This window comes from Leptonychotes weddellii, chromosome 14 (assembly GCF_054177405.1).
Source record: "Leptonychotes weddellii isolate Sample4059 chromosome 14, ASM5417740v2, whole genome shotgun sequence".
Classification (NCBI taxonomy): Eukaryota; Metazoa; Chordata; class Mammalia; order Carnivora; family Phocidae; genus Leptonychotes; species Leptonychotes weddellii.
Genome location: NC_138382.1, coordinates 52,410,981 through 52,433,897, shown reverse-complemented (window position 1 = coordinate 52,433,897; position 22,917 = coordinate 52,410,981). Strand labels below are relative to the sequence as shown.

The 22,917-nt window shown below is 38.0% G+C and overlaps 1 long non-coding RNA gene across 1 annotated transcript in view; it reads left to right on the top strand.

Annotated features, from left to right (window-relative positions):
* Positions 1-22,917, top strand: part of LOC145717077 (uncharacterized) — a 285,694-nt gene that overhangs the window by 71,460 nt on the left and 191,317 nt on the right. The window contains exon 3 of the long non-coding RNA XR_014140090.1: positions 11,482-11,569. This is a non-coding gene — a long non-coding RNA (uncharacterized LOC145717077). The remainder of the gene's footprint in view (positions 1-11,481; positions 11,570-22,917) is intronic.

The window sequence follows — 22,917 nt, the reverse complement described above, 5'->3', positions numbered from 1 at the left end:
ACTACTACTACTACTACTACTACTACTACAGCAGCTGCCTGTTTATGTCAGAGCCAATGTATCCATTGTAGAAGAGTCTGACCTTTATCTCTTACAGTCCTTTAAGCCTCAATTTTTGAAAGCACAGGCTTTGTGTATCCAGACACAGGAAGTTGCTGTAATACTACAATATGCATTATTTCTATCCAACTCATTTCAATTTACCAAACACCTAACGAACATTGTATAAGGCAATGAATGGTCAGGCTTTGAGACACAAAGTCAAGGAAGGCACAGTTCCTCCTGCTTGTATTTAGAATTAGAGCTGCTTAATTTGTTATATCATGGTGTGATTCAGGCAAACCAATTCAGCCACGCCCAAAGGGGAAAAATGAATGGGTAAGATTAAGGTTAGGGAAGGCAATATACAATGGTGGTTAAAAGATTTTTTAAATTAATTAATTAATTTTTAATTCCAGTATAATTAACATACAGTGTTATATTGGTTTCAGGTGTACAATTCAGCAATTCTATACATTACTCAGTGCTTATGACAATAAGTGTACTCTTAATCCCCGTCACCTATTTCACCCATCCCCCACCTACCTTTCCCCTGGTAACCATCAGTTTGTTCTCTATATTTAGGAGTCTGGGTCTTTTTGTTTGTTTCCTTTTTCCTTTTTATTATTATTTATTTATTTATAATTAAAATTTTTTTTATTAACATATAATGTATTATTTGTATGTTTCCTTTTTTCTTTGTTCATTTATTTTGTTTCTTAAATTGCACATATGAGTGAAATCAGATGGTATTTGTCTTTCTTTGGCTTATTTCATTTAGCATTACACCATCTAGATCCATTCATGTTGTTGCAATTGGCAAGATTTCATTCTTTTTCATGACTGAGTAATATATATATATATATAATATGTATAAAATATATATCACATCTTTTTTTTTTTTTGAGAGAGAGAGAGCATGAGCAGTGGGGGGAAGGGAAGAGGGAGAGATCAAGAGGGAGAGAGAGAATCTGGCACAGGGCACAGGGCTCAATCTCATGACTCTGAGATCATGACCTGAGCTGAAATCTACGAGTCAGATGCTTAACCAACTGAGCCACCCAGGTGCCCCTATACCACATGTTCTTTATCCATTCATTTATTGATGGACACTTGGGCTGCTTCCATATTTTGGCTATTGTAAATAATGCTGCAACAAACATAGAGGTGCACATATCTTTTCAAATTAGTGTTTTCATATTCTTTGGGTAAATCTCAGTGGTAGAATTACTGGATCATATGTTAATTCTATTTTTAATTTTTTGAGGAACTTCCAAAGTGTGTTCAACAGTGGCTGCCCCAGTTTGCATTCCTACCAACGGTGCATGAGGGTTCTTTTTTCTCTACATCCTCACCAACTCCTGTTGTTTCTTGTGTTTTTGATTTTAGTCATTCTGACAGGTGTGAGGTGATATCTCATTGTGGCTTTTATTTCTATTTTTCTGATGATTAATGATATTGAGTATCTTTTCATGTGCCTATTGGCCATCTGGATGTCTTCATTGGAGAAATTTCTATTCATGTTTTCTGCACCCCCTTTTTTGGGGGGGTAGGCTCCATGCCCAGTGTGGAGCCCAACCTGGGGCTTCAACTCATGACCCTGAGATCAAGACCGGAGTGGAGATCAAGATGTCAGATGCTCAACTGACTGAGCCACCCAGGTGACCTGCCTTCTACCCATTTTTAATTGGATTATTTGTTTTTTTTTGGTGTTGAGTAGTGTAAGTTCTTTATATATTTTGGACACTAACACCTTATCAGATATATCATTTGAAAATATCTTCTCCCATTCAGTAGGTTGTCTTTAGTTTTATTGGTTGTTTCCTTTGCTGTTTCTTTTGTAGAAGCTTTGTTTTCTTTTGCAGAGGCTTTTTGTTTTGATGTAGTCCTAATAGTTTATTTTTGCTTTTGTTTCCCTTGCCTCTGGAGACATATCTAGAAAAATGTTGCTACAACTGATGTCAAAGAAATTATTGCCTGTGCTCTCTTGTAAAAATTTTTATGGTTTCAGCTCTCACATTTAGGTCTTTAACCCATTTTGAATATATCTTTGTATATGGTGTTAGAAAGTGGTCCAGTTGAGTTTATTTTTGTGTTTGGTGTTAGAAAGTGGTCCAGTTTCATTCTTCTGCATGTAGCTGTCCAGTTTTCCCCACACCATTTGTTGAAGAGACTTTTTCCCACTGTATATTTTTGCTTCCTTTGTCATAGATTAATTGACCATATGATCATGGGTTTATTTCTGGGCTCTCTATTCTCTTTTATTGATCTATGTATCTATTTTTGTTCTAGTACATACTGTTTTGATTACTACAGCTTTGCAGTATATCTTGAAATCCAGGATTGTGTTGTGTTCTTCTTTTTCAAGATTGCTTTGGCTAGTTGGGATCTTTCATGGTTCCACACAAATTTTAGGATTATTTGTTCTAATTCTGTGACAAATGCTACTGTGTATTTTGGTGTAGATTGCTTTGGGTTCTATAGATATTTTAACAGTATTTTTTCTTCCTATCCATGATCATAGAATGTCTTTCCATTTCTTTGTGTCATCTTCAATCTCTTTCATCAATGTTTTATAGTTTTCAGAGTCTTTCACCTCCTTGGTTAAGTTTATTATTAGGTATTTTATTATTTTTGGTGTAATTGTAAATGGGGTTGTTTTCTTAATTTCTCTGTCTGGTGCTTCATTATTAGTATATAGAAATGCAACAGATTTCTGTATATTGATTTTGTATCTCATGACTTTACTGAATTCATTTATCAGTTCTAGTAGCTTTTTGGTGGAGCCTTTAGGGTTTTCTTTTTTTTTTTTATGGCAAGAATATTTAGACTATTTTTTTTGTTTTAAATTTTATTTTATTATGTTATGTTATTCACCATATAGGGTTTTCTATATATAGTATCATGTCATCTGCAAATAGTGAAAGTTTTACTTCTTCCTTACCAATTTGGATGCCTTTTATTTCTTCTTGTTTGACTGCTGTGGCTAGGACTTCCAGTACTATGCTGAATAAAAATGGTGAGAGTGGACATCCTTGTCTTGTTTCTGATCTTATGGGAAAAGCTCTCAGTTTTTCCCCATTAAGGATGATGTTAGCTGTGGGTTTTTCATATATGGCCTTTATTATGTTGAGGTATGTTCCCTCAAAACCTACTTTGTTGAGTGTTTTTATCATGAATGGATGTTGTACTTTGTCAAATGCTTTTTCTGCATCTTTTGAAATGATCATATGGTTTTTATCTTTTTTCTTGTTGATGTGGTGTATCAAATTGATTGATTTGCAAATATTGAGCCACACTTGCAATGCAGGAATAAATCCCACTTGATTGTGGTAAATGAGTTTTTTAGTGTATTGTTGGATTCAGTTTGTTAATATTTTGTTGAGGATTTTTGCATCAGTGTTCATCAGAGATACTGGCCTGTAGTTCTCTTTTTTTAGTGGTGACTTTATCTTGTTTTGTTATCAGAGTAATGCTAGCCTCATAAAATGAATTTGGAAACTTTCTTTCTTCTTCTATTTTTTGGAATAATTTGAGAAGAATAGGTATTATCTCTTCTTTAAATGTTTGGTAGAATTCATCTGTATAGCCATCTGGTCCTGGACTTTTGTTTGTTGGGAGTTTTTTGATCACCGATTCAATGTCATTGCTGGTAATCAGTTTGTTCAAATTGTCTATTCTTCTGGATTCAGTTTTGGAGGGTTATATGTTTCTAGGAATTTATCCATTTCTTATAGGTTGTCCATTTTGTTGGCATATAGTTTTTCATAATATTCTCTTAAAATCCTTTTTATTTCTGTGGTGTCAGTTGTTATTTCTCCTCTCTCATTTCTGTTTTTATCTGAGCCCACTTGCTTGCTTGCTTCCTTCCTTTTTCTTTCTTTTTCTTTCTTTCTTTCTTTCTTTCTTTCTTTCTTTCTTTCTTTCTTTCTTTCTTTCTTTCTTTCTTTCTTTCATGAGTCTGGCTAAACGTTTATCAATTTTGTTGATTTTTTTCAAAGAATCAGCTCCTGCTTTCATTGACCCCTTCTACTGTTTCTTTAGTTTCTATTTTGTTTATTTCTGCTCTAATCTGTATTATTTCCTTTCTTCTACTGGTTTTGGGTTTTCTTTGTTCTTTTTGTAGCTCCTTTAAGTATAAGGTTAGGGTTATTTAGGTGTAAGGGTCTTTGCGATTTTTCTTGCTTGTTGAGGTAAGCCTGTATTGCTATAAGCTTCCTTCCTACAACAGCTTTTGTTGCATCCCAGGGATTTTGGACCTTTGAGTTTTCATTTTTATTCGACTCCATGTATTTTTTTTTCTTCTTTGATTTCTTGGTTGATCCATTCATTGTTTAGTAGCATGTTATTTAAACTCCATGTATTTTTTTTAAAAGATTTTATTTATTTATCTGAGAGAGAGAGAGAAAGCACGAGTGGAGGGGAGGGACAGAGAGAGAGGGAGAAGCAGACTCCCTGCTTATCATGGAGCCTGATGCAGCGCTCCATCCCAAGACCCTGAGATCATGACCTGAGCCTAAGGCAGATGCTTAACTGAGCCACCAGGCACTCCCTGTTATAATAATCTTAACACCAGTAGTCAGAAATGTATGTTTTCTTCCAGCATGGATAAATCACAGTTTTTAATAGAAATAGGTGAGTTTCTTGCCTGTTTTCCTCTACTTGATGCTCTTCAGTAGTATTTTAGTAGAATTTTTGGCTGCAGTATCACACTGAGGCAGTACCCTTCAGGGAATTTCTGTGTCCTTTTCTGGGTAGGTGTGGTGTCCTGATAGAGGTTTGAGAGTAGCTTTATCTCCTCAGTTGCATAATTGTGTACTTTACATACATTGAAACCTCTTTGCCCCTTTCCTGCTCACTCATTGACATTTGCCACTATTTGATATAGTAGGCCTGACTTGTATGTTTCAAAAGATATTTATGATGCATGAACCTCCCTTCTGGCTTTTTTCCCCAGGGAAGACCAAGGAAAGTGATTCATTTACCCAGTTTGCTATCTGATCTTTTGATAAGTGTACCTTTTTTTGTTATTCAGATTCTTCAGCCCAGTATTTTTTTAATGTGTTATAAAAAGTGTTTTATTGCCTTTGGAGTCAATTTTGAAGTATTTCTCAAATTATATTTGGTCTAGTTTTCAGTTTTATAGTTAATGGGCTATGTTTGTTAGCTTCCTTGTTTTCCTTATATGGACTACTTTTCTATTATTAAAAACTGATTTTTTTGTAATTGCTGTTTTGGTTATCAATCAGATAGGTGGAGTTTTTGTTTGCTTGTTTGCTTTTGGAAGAGTTTTAATTAAAAAATTTTGTTTTTTATTATTCCTTTCCCAATGCTATTTACAATTACAACTTTATTTTTGGCTTCTGATGAGATATTTGAAAAAAGTCTCTAGGCTTCTACTTTATTTTCATATTTTCATTCATTTCTCTCCCTACCTGACACCTGCATTTGCTTATATTGCAACCAGTGGAAATGATACCAAATGAGGGATTGTAGCCTGAAATTCTAGTGCTGGGACAGCTTCAGAGTTACGGTGTGACTTTGGTTAGGTCATTTGACTGCTTGGCTTCCAATTTCCTCATCTGTGAAATGAAGGGAGTTTGTTCATTTACTCAACAAGTATTTATTAGGCAAGCATTAAATTGTAGGCATTGTGCTAGATGCTGGACGATCTGCAATGAACAAAAAAAGTCAAGGTGCCTCCTCTCATGGGGTATATATTCTAGTGCCATTAAATGATATAAACTCCAAGGCTTTTTGGAGTTCATGGCACTGTGTGTGATACTTTCACTTAGTTCCAATTCTCTTTTGAGCAGAATAGAAAAAAATGCAATACATCTGAAGTTTGTTTTTGGCTTTTGGGGATTCCTTTGGCTTAAAATAAATACCTTACAATTTGTCCTAGAAGGTGTTCCATGGAAACCAGTGTGAGATGCTCTTTCTGGAAAGGATTTAGGTCAAAGCTGCATACTATATCCTCTTCTTAAAGTATATCTTAGGACACCTTTAGAAATACACTTCAGAGCTCTGTTTTTTGAAGTACACTTAAAAAAAGGAATTACTGGAATAATTAAGATTGGCCTTTATTTAGATTTGAGAGTCAACATCAGTGAAAGAGAAAATGAAAGTTTTTTGGTTGCTGCCAGTATGCTAATACTTATTGAGTTATAAAATTGCATTCAGCTCTAGACTATAAAGCTCTCTATTGGATATCAGTAATAATGATAAATAAGTACGAATAGCAAAATGTGTAAAATTTATTATTTGGTTGACAATCTAGTATGTGACATATATCTTGGAAAAATAATGGACTGATAAGCTTTTTTTTTTTCTTAACATATATTGCATTATTTGTTTCAGAGGTACAGATCTGTGATTCAACAGTCTTGCACACTTCACAGCGCTCACCATAGCACATACCCTCCCCAATGTCTATCACCCAGCCACCCCATCCCTCCCACCCCTCCACTCCAACAACCCTCAGTTTGTTTCCTGAGATTAAGAATTCCTCATATCAGTGAGGTCATATGATACATGTCTTTCTCTGATTGACTTATTTCGCTCAGCATAACACCCTCCAGTTCCATCCATGTCGTTGCAAATGGCAAGATCTTTTTTATTTCAATATAATTAACATGGGCTGGTAAACTTTTAAATGTACTTGCCAATGGATTTTTAGTCTTGCAGGAACTACCACAACAGAAGTCCTTAAAAGAATATTTAAGCCAAGTCTTCTCTCCTTTTCCCTTCATACCCCTTTTAATTTAAAGTGGGCTATTTGTGGGAATGTTCGATGTCAGGTAGTAAGAAAAGTTTGGAATTATATTGAGGTAATTTTGGAATTATTATCAGAATGGAGCTATCTGAAAGGATTGTTTGTAACAGGTGAAAGCTGTCAGGAAAAATAAAATAGGATGAAAGATGTAAGCAAAGTGACAGAAAATAACTGATGAGTTGGTGGAAAATCCAGAAAACTTCTTGCATGAAAATCAAAACATAACAGGGACTTGCTTGATTTTATGGGAAGAGATTAAATAGTAAATATAAATTTTTGCCTCTTTCTCAAATTCTGTCTTATCCAGGATAATAATTCTTATTTCAATTCCAAATGATCACACTTGTATTTTTTTTCTGTTCATGAATTTATATTAAATTTTATTAATATCATGGTTCTAATTTAATTGGTCTCCTTAGATTAATCTTCTGAAACTTCAGGAACAATAATCAGAGTGACTGAAAGGAAGTAGAGTCCAGTATTCTGAAGATGTTCATGCATATACCTCGTTATACATATACAGAGATAACCAGAAAAAAATACAAAGTAGCACCAAAGAAAAAAGGAGGTAAAGAGATATTAAATTTTCAGAGGAGGGCAAGAGTACTTCCAAATTGAAGGAAAAGGGAAAAATTTGTGTGTAAGATTTATACTGGTCTTAAAAGAGTAAAATCTGGGCACTCAGAGATGTAGGGAACACGTCCTAGGTGGAAGGAATAATAGAGCTATAGAGTGAAAATTATATTGGCCTGGAGTTAACTGAACTTTGGTTCAATTTTCTCTAATTCCTAGTTTCATCTATAAAAATTGGATAATAACATCAAAACCTTGCTGTGGGGTTGTTGTGAGGGGTGGTCAAGTGGACATTTCTAGCTAAGTTTCTGGCAAAGAGTGGATGCTTGGACAAAAACTCTCCCTTCCTTTTTAATGCAACTGTGAAGGACATATGAGGCCAGGCTAAGGAGTTTGGGGGAGCCTTAATCCTCCTTCTACTATTTACTAGCTTCATGATCTTGGGCAAATTATTTAATCTTGCTCAGTCTCAGTTTTCTCATCTCTAAAATGGAGGTAATAATAGTACCAATTTCATAGTTGATATAAGGAGTAAAGGAGTTAGTTTATGTAAAGGACTTATAAAATATATGGCACAAAGTATGTCACTGTTAACTATTATTATTTTTCATAGGCTCTGAGGAGCAAGTGGAAGTTTTTGAGCCAGGGGATGGAGGAGAGTGACTGACTCAATTTTTTCTTTAGAAAAATCAACGTGTTGGTGGTTTACCAATAGGAATTGGGTGGTGAAGAATTAGGGAGAGACCCAAAGTGAGGAAGACTAGTTAAGGGATTATTAAACACTCTGGATCAGAGACACTAAGAACCTGATGAGTAATGGTGGTAGCATGAATGGAGAGGGGCCACTTGGCCTAGAAACATACTTTTCAAACTTCATTGTATGAATCACTGGGGATCTTATAAAAATGCAGGTTCTGGTTTGGTAGGTTTGAGTGGGGCCTGCAATGTTGCATTTATAACAAGATCCCAAGTGGTACCAATGATGCTGGCCCAAGGAGCACACTGAATAACAAGGAATTTGAAGATAGGATTCATAGGAGTTGACATTTGATTGGTCATGGGGACAGGAGACAAGAGGGATGGTGAGTTTTCAACAGAAGGAGCTAAATTGGGAAGGAAAACGATGAACTCAGATTGACACACCAAGCTTGATTTCCTGAAATTGGAGTTTTAGGAGGGAGAATGGTATAATGCCAAAAGGGTAGATTTATTGCAAAAGACCTGGATTAAATCCTGGCTCCAACAATTACTAGAAAGATGACTTTGGACATTAGCTCTTCTTCATCTCTAAACGGGAGACCACAGTGACTACTTCAAAGGATTGTTGCAGAGATGAATGGAGAAACTTTGTCATGAAAACTTCTCGCATGGTGGCCAGCACATAGATGGCACTTACTGAGTAAAAATCATATTTATAAGCTATGGAATTTATGGACTAATCCAGCTCCTGGCAAGGCTGATTTGGGTTTTAACACATACGTTTTTCCTACAATGTACATACTGATACTTCAAATCATACGGTATTTTGGCAGGCTTCTGAACTTTATGTTTTCTAAGTATGCGTTAGCTGACATAATTTCAGAGGACTTGAATGCCAGGATTGGCAGAAGTTCCACCAGAGCTACATCTATCAGAAAACAGCAATTGTCAGATTCTTCCTTTTAAGGCACTTCTCCAGGAATAACTGTCTGAATCAAAGAGGAAAATATCTGGTCAAACTCATTTATAATCATAGTCCAATAATGGTAAATGGCAGGCTGTGGGATAAATCTGTGGACTTTCACTTACATTTCCAACCAGAGGCAGCAGTATTGATGATTGAAGAATTAGCTCTTTGGAGCTTATCTACAACCTTGAGTTGGATATTTTAGACTGGTGGAAAGTAAATATTTTTCCCTTAAACTTAATCTGAACTTTCAAAATTGTCCTTGTATCTGTCCCTACACATAACTCAGTCAGTGAGATTTTAGGGATAAGGTTATACTGAAGTGAGCAAGTAAATTTATGATAACAAAGAATTTATAGCACACATTTTATTCTGGAAGTCTTAAAAAATAACTATAATATTAACAAACTGCAGTTATAGTACTTATGTTCTGGACTATTCAAGAAAAAGTTCTTTTATCTCTTGCTTCATAAAAGAGATCAGAAAGAAAGAAATTCCAGGCCATATTGTCAAGATATTATCTCAAATATAACAAGAGATCAAGTCATCCAAAGACTCGTTTAGTTACAGTTCTTCTAAAAACAACTTATCCTTTCCAAAAATTAAATTACATAAACTATTCTGGAATATTTTGTGCTCAACATCAGGGACATCAACCATAAGGATTTGGGACTGTATCTTCTTTGGTGTCACTTCAGTATGAGGAAATTCAAAATCACTTGCATGGATTGAGTACTAAACAAATCATCTCAATTTCAACTCTGTATCTCTGCATTTTGTTGTCTCCAGTATTCTCCATAGCCAGAATCCATTATTTTCATCAACTCTAAAAAAAGTCCAGTCTTTCAAGGCTGAAAGGAGCTCCAGAAGAAAATCTTTGCTGACAGAATTATTTTGATCTTGCTTGAGTAGTTGGCTGAAGTCCTTGCCAACCTATTTACCTTAATTAACTCCACAGGTATGGTTCCCTCAAGATGAACCCTAAGTGTAGTTGACTCTAGGTTCAAAAAGGGAAACTCTCCATCTCCTGAAATTAGAGAACCATTAAGGCTCTTAGAGACTTCCTCCAAATAACATAAAATTTCTTCTTAAATTGAAAGACTTAAGGCTCAATCTAATAGCTTGCTTACATAAGGAGCTAACCTGCTTTAGGTAGCAACTATTTTCTACAGATAATGGCTATGAAAATATTTGTTGAATGAGTCGATACTATTACCTGTTTTATCTCCTCCAAAGAATAATTTTATGAAACTTTTATCTAGACACATTATTTTTTTCTCCCATAAATTTTTCCTTCCTGTTATGTAGCCATCATGCATCCAGTCATCTGAAAGAGAAATTTAGGAGTTTTCCTGGAGTCCTCCCTGCCCACCTCATATCCCTGCTCACTTCCTGACACCTGCTGACTCTTACATCCTACATGTATGCTGTCCCTTTCTTGCTTGGTCCCTCTTGGCACTGTGCTAGCCCAGGCCCTTACATTTCTCTCTGAGCCTTTATAACAGCATCTTAAGGATTTTCTCTGTCTCCAGTTATGGCCTCCTCCAATCTACCCTTCAGAATGCCTTCGGAGTGATATATTTAAAATCCAAATTCAATCAGGTAATTTCCTTTCAGTGACACTCCATCATTCACAGTGAAAAAAAATAAATAAATAAAAATACAATGAAAAAAATCCAAGCTCCCTGATACAAAATTCAAGGCCTCCCACGATCTGGTTTGTATGAGCCTCTCAGGTTTATTTCCTACTTACCATTCACTTCACACTCAGCAGGTGTCTCAGCCTCGGCGCTACTGGCATTTTGGGCCAGATAATTCTTTGTTGTGGTGGGGCTATCCTGTGCCATTTTAAGATGTTTAGCAGCATCCCTACCCTCCACCCACTAGATGCCAGTGGTACATCCTTCTCCTGGGTATGACAACCAAAAATAACTCCATTGCTAAATGTTCCCCAGGGGGTAAAACTGCCCCCTGGTTTGTAGATAGGAGTTGGGTGGTGAATCACAAACTCTGTACATATTAGGATATGTAGTACCTCTGTTCTTTGCTTTTTTTGTTATTTGTTCCTGGAAAGCTTTTCTCCTTCTTTGTCTAATGTAGGGAGAGAGGAAAATATCCTGTCCTTCTGTCCTCTAACTTCTTTGTTTGCTCAAAAAAAGAAATTTCAACAAAGCTTCTATAGGCCATATTCATCTTTCATATTACCATCCCTTCTCAGAATCCTTACAGTTAGTTTCCCTTCCATCCCCATAAAAATCCACAACCCATGATAATCAGAGCTATTATCAAGAAAGAGAGACCTTTGACATTTTATGGCGTATGATGTTACTAAACATCAGTCCGTAGCCAAGTCCCAGAGATTCTGCTTCACAAAGTCAAGGGTGAGTCTCAGGATCTATCTATATGTGTATTTTTTTTTTTTTATCAGCTCCAGCCAAGATGAGTCTCAGGTGCCATCTGGTGTGGAAGCCAGTGACTACATAGCTGCAAAGGAAAAGGTAAAAAGATGCATCCAGGTATTCAACATTTTGATAGTTGAGTATTTCACCTCATGTTCATATGGATTCAGTATCTAGTGTCCACACTTAAATTCCAAGTTACATAAATCCATATAGCAGATAGAGGAAAAGATGTCTGTTCATGCCATTGTCCTAAATACTAAGAAGGCCTTCAAAACAAACTAGGTAAAGAGGAAATACCTGCAAGCGTTCTTTCTTAAGATAGCAAAAACATGCCTGATAGTGGGGAAATGGAGTTATTTTCATAAAGGGTTCCAGCTATGGGAGCAAACAAAGGATGAGAGAAATCCTTTCTACACAAGTTTCATTCTAGATGCCCCCCTCCTTCAACAGAGAATTTAAAATAGCCCTTTCCCCTAATTCTGTTGATTATTATTCTTCTAAAGTCTTCCTCACCATTTAGGATCCCATGGGAGATCAGTAAGGATGGTGGGGGTGAAGTGTTCCTAGTAGTGGAACCAAGGATGATGGAGTAAACTGGAAAAATCCTTTAAAAACTCTAATTGAGACAAACCTGACTACAAAATTGTATCTGTGCTATGATTACAACTGTAAAAATTCTGTCTGCATATGGACAGGGACTAAAAGGGAGCATGAAAAAAATGTAAACAGTTTGGTTTGTAGGATGGCAGGATTTTGGGTGGATTTTTCTTTCTTTTATTTTGAGTTTTGTCAATGTTTTTGTAATGTTTTGTAATAAACAATACTATAAAAGAAGCAGCTGAACCTACTGACTAATTATTGTTAGAAAGAGCAGCTTAGCATCAACTCTATCAGAGCTAAAATTGCTGCTTTTGGCAGATGCTCCTCGACATCAGATAAATACTATGTCAGATAACCTTAATCAAGAAGTCAACTCCTCTGGTCCATAGGAGCATTTCTTCCTTCCTTCCATCCCCCTTCCCTTCCTCCCTTCCTCCAGTCTCCCCTCCCTCCCTCCCTCCCTCCCTCCTTTCTTCCTTCCTCTGCTAACTCCCTGTGACAGGCATACCCAGATTACCAGATATTGGTTCAACTGGGTCCACAAGGAAGGTGTTCCATTTTGCTGTTTTTATTTTATTTTTAAAAATAGTTAAAATGATTGATTGGTTATACAGGCCCTAAGAACAGCCTTGGACCAAATCATCTTCTTCAATATCGTGAAAAACTCAGGGTCCTCAAAAGAGAGTGTCTAAGTGTGTGAGTGGATTCAAGCTCCATTTTGAAGGAAATACTGTTGTCACCTTCAGGAACTCCTGCAGCTTATCTTTGTGCAGAAATGGAATGGCAAGAATACAAGTTAGGTTCTTAAAAATTTGACAACAGAATGTCAGCCTCACTTCCTGCACATCTGGTGTTTAAAGCTTATGGGTAATCAACAGCATAGACTATTGGCACTTCAGGCACTTGTCAGTGAATTCAAACCTGAAGTGACTTGTAACTGTGCACTTGCCAAAGGCTCACCAAAGACACATGGTATTGGAGAGAGACAATTTAAAATGGGTGGTCTCTCCATTTTCCTTCCAGGAACTCTAATCTCCGTTCTTGTGATTCGTTGCAATATTGGGAAGCAACATATCTGGGCTGGGTTACCTCTGTACCTGATAGAAATTCTTGCACTGGGTTAAAAATTCAGTAGTCTGGTTTGAGCCTTTGTGAGAATCAATATAAGAATTGTTCATTGGAACAATGCTTTTGCATTTTTTGGCAAATATCATTGCTGAGGATGTTGTGCTTTATGTCACCTAAAATCTGTTATTAAAAAATATATGTGATAAATTGCTGTTGGATTCAGGACATGAGCTTTTCTTTGCTCGTAACATGGATTAGAGACCCGGCATTTCTCTTTGTGCCTTAGGTACCAGGAAACTCATGCTTTACCCCTAGTACTCCTCCACTGGCAGTTCCATACAGATTAGAGGAACTGATGAGCAGAGATAGCAGAGTTGGGCACAACAGGGAGGTACAATTTGGTGTCCATTCAGTTGCTGTGCCTCTTAGGGCTTAGGTTGGTACAATCCTTCCAACTTTAATGATCTCATTAAGATTTTTTCTTCAAGAATCTGTTGTTCCTGAAGTGCTAGATTTTCATAAAGGAAGAAATGCATTTCATTTTCTATAAATATCAAAATTAATTACTCATCGTTATAACTATTCATTAAAATTCAAAATTAGATGAGAATGTTCTTCATAGATTTTTTTTAAGCCTTGAAAAGATCCATTTTATTATAGCATCTTCAGCTGTACTATTTAAGGAAATTATGACATAAGGTTCATAATCGAATTAAGCCAATACCTTTTGCCCAAATCCTAAGAAGAAATTAGTAAAAGATGGTGGGTAGAATTATGGTGGTTTATCAGGACAAGTGCAGGCAATTGAGTAGAGTTGTTTTTGTAGGTCTGACCCCAGTGTATCTAGCTGGGAACAGACTCATTCATTCACTTGTTCATTCTTTTAGTCAGCAATATATGAGTCTAATGTATTCCAAGGACCATTTTAGGTGCTGAGGATATATCAGTAAGTGGAACAGACAGAACTCTCTGCCTTTACAGAATTTACATTCTAGTGGGGAGAGGGGGAAGACAGTCAATAATAACAAATAAAAAAATGCATGGTGTGACAGTTGGTGATAAGCGTTATGGGGAAAAGTCAAGTAGGTAAGGGAGAGATAGGGGGCACAGGGTGTGAGGGTGGAATTTCTATTTTAAATAGTGTGACCAGGTGGCATCTGAGCAGAGATTGGAAGGAGAAAGCTATGTGAGTCTCTCTGGGACAAGTTTCCATTGAGAGGGAACAGTTTGTGCAAAAACCCCAAAGCAGGCATGTGCTTGGCATGTCCAAAGAAAGCAAGGAGATGGATGTGGCAGGAATGGAGCATGGGAAGACAGTGGTTGGGAGACCACTGAGGGAGGAGAGAGCCAGATCAGATAGGCCACTTTAAGGGGTTTTAAAAATGAGACAGGGACCACATGGAGGGTTTTGAGCAGAGGAGTAATGGGATCTGACATGTTTTAAAAGGATCACTTGATTGCTTTGTGCAAAACAGACAGTAGTGAGATGTGGGACTTGGGCTGTAGTAGGGAGAATGAGGAGAAGTGGTCAGATTCTGGATCTATTTTGAAGGTAGAGCCACCAGGATTGGTGACTGGTAGGATAGAAGTTGTGAAAAAAAAGTTAAGTTTTTGGTCTGAGCAAGTATGTCAATGAATGCAAAGGATGGAGTTGCCATATCTTGGATGAGGAAGACTGTGGGAGGACGATCAGGACTTTAGTTTTGGACAGATTAAATTTGAGATGTCCAAGTGCTGATGGTTTGATAATATAAATCTTAACTCAAAATTAATACTATGTTTAATATAATATATAAACAATATACTATGGTACTATTAAATATTAATATACTTGTGGTACTACATTTTAAGAGAGACACTAGCAACAAGTTATGCATATATATATATAGAGAGAGATCTACATATATATCTATATCTGTGTCTCTTTTCATGCTGGAGGGGTTCCTTGAAAAGAGCAAATGAATTTTCTCTCAGTGCTCACTTACAGTCAGTACTCGGTCTTCCTCTTCTACTGCCCAAATGAACCTTGATTTTGTTCTCTTTTTATTCACACAGCCTAAAATTCAGGCCCCTTGATCTCTTCCTGCATTATTGCAACAGCTTCCTAACTGGTGTCCTCACCTCTGTGTTATGTTCTTTCTCTCTCTCTCGTACACACACACACACACAGATATATAGATGTACTCACATACATCAGTCTACCTATTTATAGCTATATATGTATACATATATATGGCCAGTTATCATTGTGGTAGCTGGATATGTAGATAATAAATATGATACATATATATTGGATAACAATATATTAATATGGCCACTGCAGTGTGTGTGTATGTATATATGGATTTATGTACACATATATACATACATACATATACCTATATAGGCACATACATATATATGTATGTATATGTATACATATGTGTATATATACACAGAAACATGCCTATAATACAATAAATATACATATTTACATTTACATGTGTATATACACCCACACACACATATAAACCCAGCCACAACAGTGATATTTCTGTATTTTTAAAATATTTATTTATTTATTTATTTGTTTGTTTATTTATTTATTTATAGTGCATGCGAGTGGGGGGAGGGGCAGAAGGAGAGGGAGAGAGAGAGAATCTCAAGCAGACTCTGCACTGGGCATGGAGCCCCACTCGGGACTTGATCCCACAACACTGAGATCATGACCTGAGCCAAAACCAGAAGTCAGTCCAACACTTATCTGACTGAGCCACCCAGGTGCCCTGTGATATTTCTTTTTTTGATTAGAAACTTAAAAATTTGTGGTAAAATATACATACCATAAAATTGGCTATTTTAACCATTTTAACGTGTACGGTTCAGTGGTATTATGTACATTCACAATGCTGTGCAACCAATCTCCAGAAGTCTTTTCTTCTTGCAAAACCAAAACTTTGTACCCATTAAACACTAGCTCCCCATGCCCCCTGCCCCTAGCCCCTGGCAGCCACCATTGTACTTTCTGTGACTATGAATTTGACTGCTCTAGAGACCTCATATAAATGGAATCATACAGTATTTGTCCTTTTGTGACTGGCTTACCTCACTTAACATAATGTCCTCAAAGTTCATCCATGTTGTAGCATGTCTCAGCATTTCTGTCCTTTTTTAAGGCTGAATGACATTCCATTGTTTATCCATCTTGTTTATCTATTCATACATCGATGGAACCACAGTGATATTTATTACATACTATCCCCCTTGGAACCTTATAGTAACTTGTCCCCATTACTCTCAGGATAAACCTAAAAGGCTTTACTATGGTTTACAACACCCTGCCCCCTAACCCAGCAGCCTTCATTCTATTTATCTCCCTTTACACTCTTTCCTTCAGTCAGGCTACCTGACCTTACCACAATTCCTTTCACATCTGGAATTTCTGTCCAGCTTCTTCCTCTGCTTACAATGCCGTTTTTTTCAGAACAAGCCCAGCTTATACCTCAGGACTCAGCTTAAGACATCAACTCCTCCAAGAAGCTTTCCCCCCTCTCATCCAGGCTGGGTTAGGTGTACAGATAGTGCTTCTAGAATCCCTTGGACTTCTCTCTACCAATGCACTTGTCACACTTAGAGCTAAGATGATGTTTTGTTTTCCATTTCATTCCTGGAGCCCAGCACATTCTGAGTGTGCAATACAGTGTTCCCCTCCTATCCAGGGTTACTGTTTGCAGATTCGGTTAACCCTCCTGTGGGCAATGGTCCACGGTGACTACAGAGGTAGGGAAGTGGATGCTCCTCCTTCTGACATAGCATGATGTAGCCTCAAGCAATGACACAATGCCCACGTCACTCTCCTCATCTCATCATGAGGGCATTTTAACATCTCACATACTCAAAGAAGGGCAAGTACTGTACAGTGAGTTATTTTGAGAGGCAGACCACATTCACATACCTTTCATTACAATATGTGGTTATAAGTGTTCTATTTTACTATTATTGTTGTTAATCTCTTTCTGTGCCTAATTTACAAATTAAACTTTTAATCATAGGTATGTGTGTGTATACACATATATCTATATAGTTCTGTACTCTCTGGGGTTTGGGCATCCAGGGGGGATCTCTGAATGAATCCCCCTGATAAGGGGGAAATGTACATTTTTGTTGAATGAGTGGATAGTGGCGTGCAAGTAACTGGAGTCTTGGAGGAGGTGGGCGTTGAGGCAGTGGGCCGAACAAGTGACTAATTCAAGGCCACTAAATGTGAAGGTCAAGCCTATGCAGCCCTCTGAGTGCTGACTCCTTCCCTGCCCCCGACACCGCTGAATGAGGCACTTTGTGCACGCAATAGGATGACCCAGGATGTGCTGGGATTCACATTCTCCAGCCCTCAACTGTTAACCCCCCAGGTAGGAATTTAGGTGCCTTCAGCACAGTGTTAAACTTGTACTCTTTTGGTAAATGATGCTTAAACCCTTCCTGCCTCAATTCTCCTCCTCACTCTCCTCCCCCCACTCTGAACTTGGAAATAAATTCATATGTTTAGGTCACTTAAACAAAAATGAAACTTTATTCTGTGAAGTAAGTGTTTAGTTTGTAAAAGGATCAATGGACTATTTTGGATCAAATAACTGTGTTTTCTTTAGCCATTTAAAATGGTCTATTTTCATTTTTTAAGCCACTGCCTTGTGAAAGGACCTAAGAATATCCCCAACTTAGTGTTAGATCCCATAATTACATTTGCTCATTTTGAAAGCAGTTATGCAGTCCTTACAATAGAGTCAACGCAGCTAAAAATAAACTCCAGGCAGTTCATATTAACTGGGTACTAATAACAGGCAACAAGGAGGCTCGGGGTCCAAATATGATGAAAACAGGAAGTTCATTACACAAGCTGTTCTTTCCTGAGAGATCTGAATTCTTAAAGCCTTAACTCAAAAATAATCCCTTCAGGTTATAAATAAAAGCAGAGAATCGTCTCTTGTGGCTTAATGGAGATAACACTGCAGCTAAATAAATCCGCATAGTTATGGATTGAACGTAAGGCCAGAATGTCTGTTTGGGAAGAGGAAGGAGTATGTTTGTGGAGACCCCTCTCCTCCCACAGAGGCACTGGGCCCATGCGCCCAGGGGCTTACCTTTTCTCACCCTGGACACCAGTTGCCAAGGAGATGACGCTTTACTTTGGTATGATGGCAGGAAAACAGAAAGCCTTCAGGTGTGGAAAGGATTTTTATTTTTCCCTGGGGAGAAAATGGATGAAAACGGAGCAACCGCAGCTCCAAGTGTCTGCCAAGTAGTGTAAATTTCAGTCCTGGGTTTTCAGTGTAAAGTGGGAATGAGACCCAAAAGAAGAAGTTAAACCTCTTTCCTTTAGAACTTCCTTTCTCTAGTGAGTGTCACTGATTGTAAAGATTCAGATTTTCTTGATTAATGCAAGGTGAGCATGGAGGGAAAATTTACCTTATGTAACTGGGATGAACCCCACCATCTCACCTCTTGAAGCCAAATCCCAGACCTCCAGGGTGTTACTGAGAAGTGTGATGAGGAGCCCATGACCCTGCCATCCACTCCTCTGAGAATCTCTCACTAGTTTTTGTTTTTCTTCCAAATTTTTATTTAATTTCTAGTTAGTTAACATATAGCATAATGTTGGTTTCAGGAGTAGAATTCAGTGATACATCACTTACATACGACACCCAGTGCTCATCATAACAAGTGCTCTCCTTAATGGCCATCCCCCATCTAGCCCATCCCCCACCCACCTCCCTCCATCACTAGTTGTTACAACAGCCACCAGGAGGATCGCCCTGGCTCAGACAGGTAGCTCATCTTAATTTCCTGTAACATGGCAGAGACCAGGCTGACAGGATTGGGATGGGGAAGAGAACGGGGGTAAGGAGCAGGTGCCAACCACAGAGTGGAAAGTGCACACTGATCTGGCTCCACAGAGGCAGTTTTTGCTCCCTAGGCTGGGTCAGTGATGTCTGCTGGGTTTGCCTGGAACAAAAGAGCACACCTGGGGAGTGCTCACCTTGTGAATGTCCCCCAAACCCGCCAGCTAATTCTTGTTCTACTCACCCTTCCAGGGGAGGGAACTTTGTTTCTTTCACCACACAACAAATCTAGGGCTCTGTCCCAGGAAAGGGGTTCTTGCCACTTTTGAAGAGATAAGGGAGAGGGCCAGTCACAGTGAGCATCAGGAGGGCCATACTGCCAAGGCCTCAAATTTAGACTTTTGATGTTATTTCCAAATGGGGTTAACATAGCCGCAGACATACACTGATCTAAAAAAAAAAAAAACCAAACCAAAAATGTCATTCCATATGACTTTAAGGTTGTGTTCTATGACCAGCTCACATTAACTGTTGGGTACTATAAATTTTATATTTTGTAAACCTGTGAATAGCACAATAACATTGCACTATATGTATTTATTGAGTGCAAACATTTAAAATATGTCAATTTTTGTAATGCTGTTTTGACATTTTTTTTTCATTTTCTAAAATACTGTCATTCTCAGAAATTGGAAGTGGTCTGGCCTCTAAGAGGCCCTGACCATAGACCACCTCCATCTCTGATGCTACTCAAGGGGAGGGGCGGAGACTTTTGTGAGAGAAGGAGGGAGTTTTACAGAGATACTTCCTCAAGGTAGATGAATGCAGTGGTTCTTAAACTTACATGCATAACAAAATCTCCTAGGAAGCTTGTTAGAAATGACACATGATGCACTGAGAATTTCTGGCTCAGACCCAAGATCTTTTCTCAGGGGACCTGGGACTACTCTTTGAAAGGCCCTGTAACAGGTTGTAGAGGGAGCTGTTGCGGGAAGGTCAAAGGGTAAAAGAGGTACCTTTGGGAAATAAATAATGACTCCCTCTGGGAACAGTGAAGACTCTGTCAGAGAGAGGTTTATCCCAGTAGCTGAGAGAGCAGAGGATAGGTAGAGACAGCCATTAAGGATGTGGAGAAAAAGGAACCCTCGTGCACTGTTGGTGGGAATGCAAACTGATGCAGACACTGTGGAAAACAGTATGGAGGCTCCTCAAAAAGTTAAAAATAGAATTATTGTATGAGGGCACCTGGGTGGCTCAGTTGGTTGGGCGTCTGCCTTCGGCTCGGGTCATGATCCCAGGGTCCTGGGATCGAGTCCCGCATCAGGCTCCCTGCTCTGTGGGGAGCCTGCTTCTCCCTCTCCTCCCCACTTGTGCTCTCTCTCTCACTATCTCTGTCTCTCTCTCTCAAATAAATAAAATCTAAAAAAAAAAAAAAGAATTATTGTATGATTAAGTAATTCCACCACTGGGTGTTTACCCGAAGAAAACAATTTGAAAAGATACATGCACCCCTTGTTATTTACAATAGCCAAGGTATGGAATTAGCACAAGTGTCCATTGACAGATGAATGGATAAAGAAGCTGTGATATGTATACACAATGGAATATTACTCAGCTATAAAAAATAATAAAATCTTGCCATTTGCAACAACATGGATGGACCTAGAGGGTACAAGGCTAAGTGAAATAAGTCAGTCAGAGAAAGACAAATACCATATGATTTCACTCACATGTGGAATTTAAGAAACAAAACAGACGAACAAAGAAAAAAGACACAAACAGACTCTTAACTATAGAGAACAAATTGATTGTTACTGGAGGGGGGTGGGGGGATGGGTTAAGTAGGTGATGGGGATTAAGTAGTGCACTTATCATGATGAACACCGAGTGATGTAGAATGATTGAATTATGACATTGTACACCTGAAACTAATATAACACCATACATTAATTATACTTCAATTAAAAACAAACAAACAAAAAAAACCCAGAGCCAGGGACCTGGTGGTTGAGGGGGCAGAGGGTAGGAGGGAGAGCTATCAAGCCTGGCTTTAGAAAGCACGGAGCACACTGGAGAAGTGTTCACATGGGCAGACTGTGGGGGTGGGCAGTTATGCCAGAGGGACATGAGACATGGGCAGCTTCAGGAGCATCTTGCTGGAGGGGCGTGGTGAGAAGACCTCAGGTAGAGCACGCATATCCTAGAGGGGTCCGAAGTCTATGAAGCCAAGGAAGTACGAGGGAGGCTTCGTAGGCCTTGGTATAGGAAGAAGCCCAGAGCTAACCACTCCCTCCACCAACTGCCAACAAGCTAGAATGCTCCCTATAGGTCACTTATCTAATATGTACACTGACTTTTTATGACATTTTTGATCAACTCATCTGTTTGGAAAAATAAGGAGAGTATTAAAAGAATTTGGGATATGGAAGGAAGGTGTCCTAAGCTGTGGGTAGGGACAGCTTTTCCTAGATTTTTGAGTTACGGTTTTAGCTAAGCAAAGTGTGACATTCCTTCATAGATCAATCTGTGTCTCTCATACCATCAATAATTCTTGCCTCAGGGTCAATTTTATACATTTAAAAATTATAGATTAAACATTTCAGTTTCATTCCCATGGTCCATGTGTTACAAACCCAAAATTCTTTTGTATTAGTTTTTGCCCATTCCAAGAACCTACCACAAAAGCCTTTCTATGAGTAATAAGAGAAATTTATCCACTCTTTATATGATTAAGTAGTTATAGGACTTTCTTTGGTTTTTAAATATCAATGATCTCAGTTACATAAGTTTTTCTTAACTTTAAATTTCACTTCTTTAATTTTCACTGATGATAGCAACCGTGCTCCATATTTTGGAGTTATCTGCCTAGCAACTTGACTGTGAGCCATTTGAGCTAAGAGGACAATTCTCAAGCTTTCTGGATTGCAAAGCTCTATTGTTTCTAGACTTCCACATATTATCCATTTTTTTTTTCTAGTGGAACAACATTAATAGATTACAGCAAAAGATCATAACAACTCAACTTCTATTTTGCTTCTGTTGTGGCCATCACAGGTAATGGTTCCTAAGCTATAAAAAATAGAACAAATAGTGTTAATAGGGCTTTGAAATCAAAGGTAGTTGTTGGATGTGTATGTGTGTTTGTGTGGATTGTGTATAGGAAGTCAAAAGATAGTCTACTTATAATTCAACAAGTTTATTTAGTGCCTAATATATGCCAGACACTGTTGGATACAAGTGTACAAAGCAATGCTCCCATTCCAAGGGAATTTATGTTCTCATGGTGGTAGTAGGGAAATGAAGGGAGTGACAGGAAGTAGGACACGTGTGCTGTTTTTTATTTTGTTTTGGGTTTTTTTTGACATTTTTTTATTATGTTATGTTAATCACCATACATTACATCATTAGTTTTTGATGTAGTGTTCCATGATTCATTGTTTGCATATAACAATGCTCCATTCAATACGTGCCCTCTTTAATAACCATCACCAGGCTAACCCATCCTCCCACCCCCCTCCCCTCTAGAACCCTCAGTTCGTTTCTCAGAGTCCATAGTCTCTCATGGTTCATCTCCCCCTCCGACTCCCCACCCTTCATTTTTCCCTTCCTACTATCTTCTTCTTTTTTTTTAACATATATAATGTATTATTTGTTTCAGAGGTACAGGTCTGTGATTCAACAGTCTTGCACAATTCACAGTGCTCACCATAGCACATACCCTCCCCAATGTCTATCACCCAGCCACCCCATCCCTCCTGCCCCCACCACTCCAGCAACCCTCAGTTTGTTTCCTGAGATTAAGAATTCCTTATATCAGTGAGAGCATATGATACATGTCTTTCTCTGATTGACTTATTTTGTTTAGCATAATACCCTCCAGTTCCATCCACATCATTGCAAATGGCAAGATTCCATTCTTTTTGATGGCTGCATAATATTCCATTGTGTGTGTGTGTGTGTGTGTGTGTGTGTGTGTGT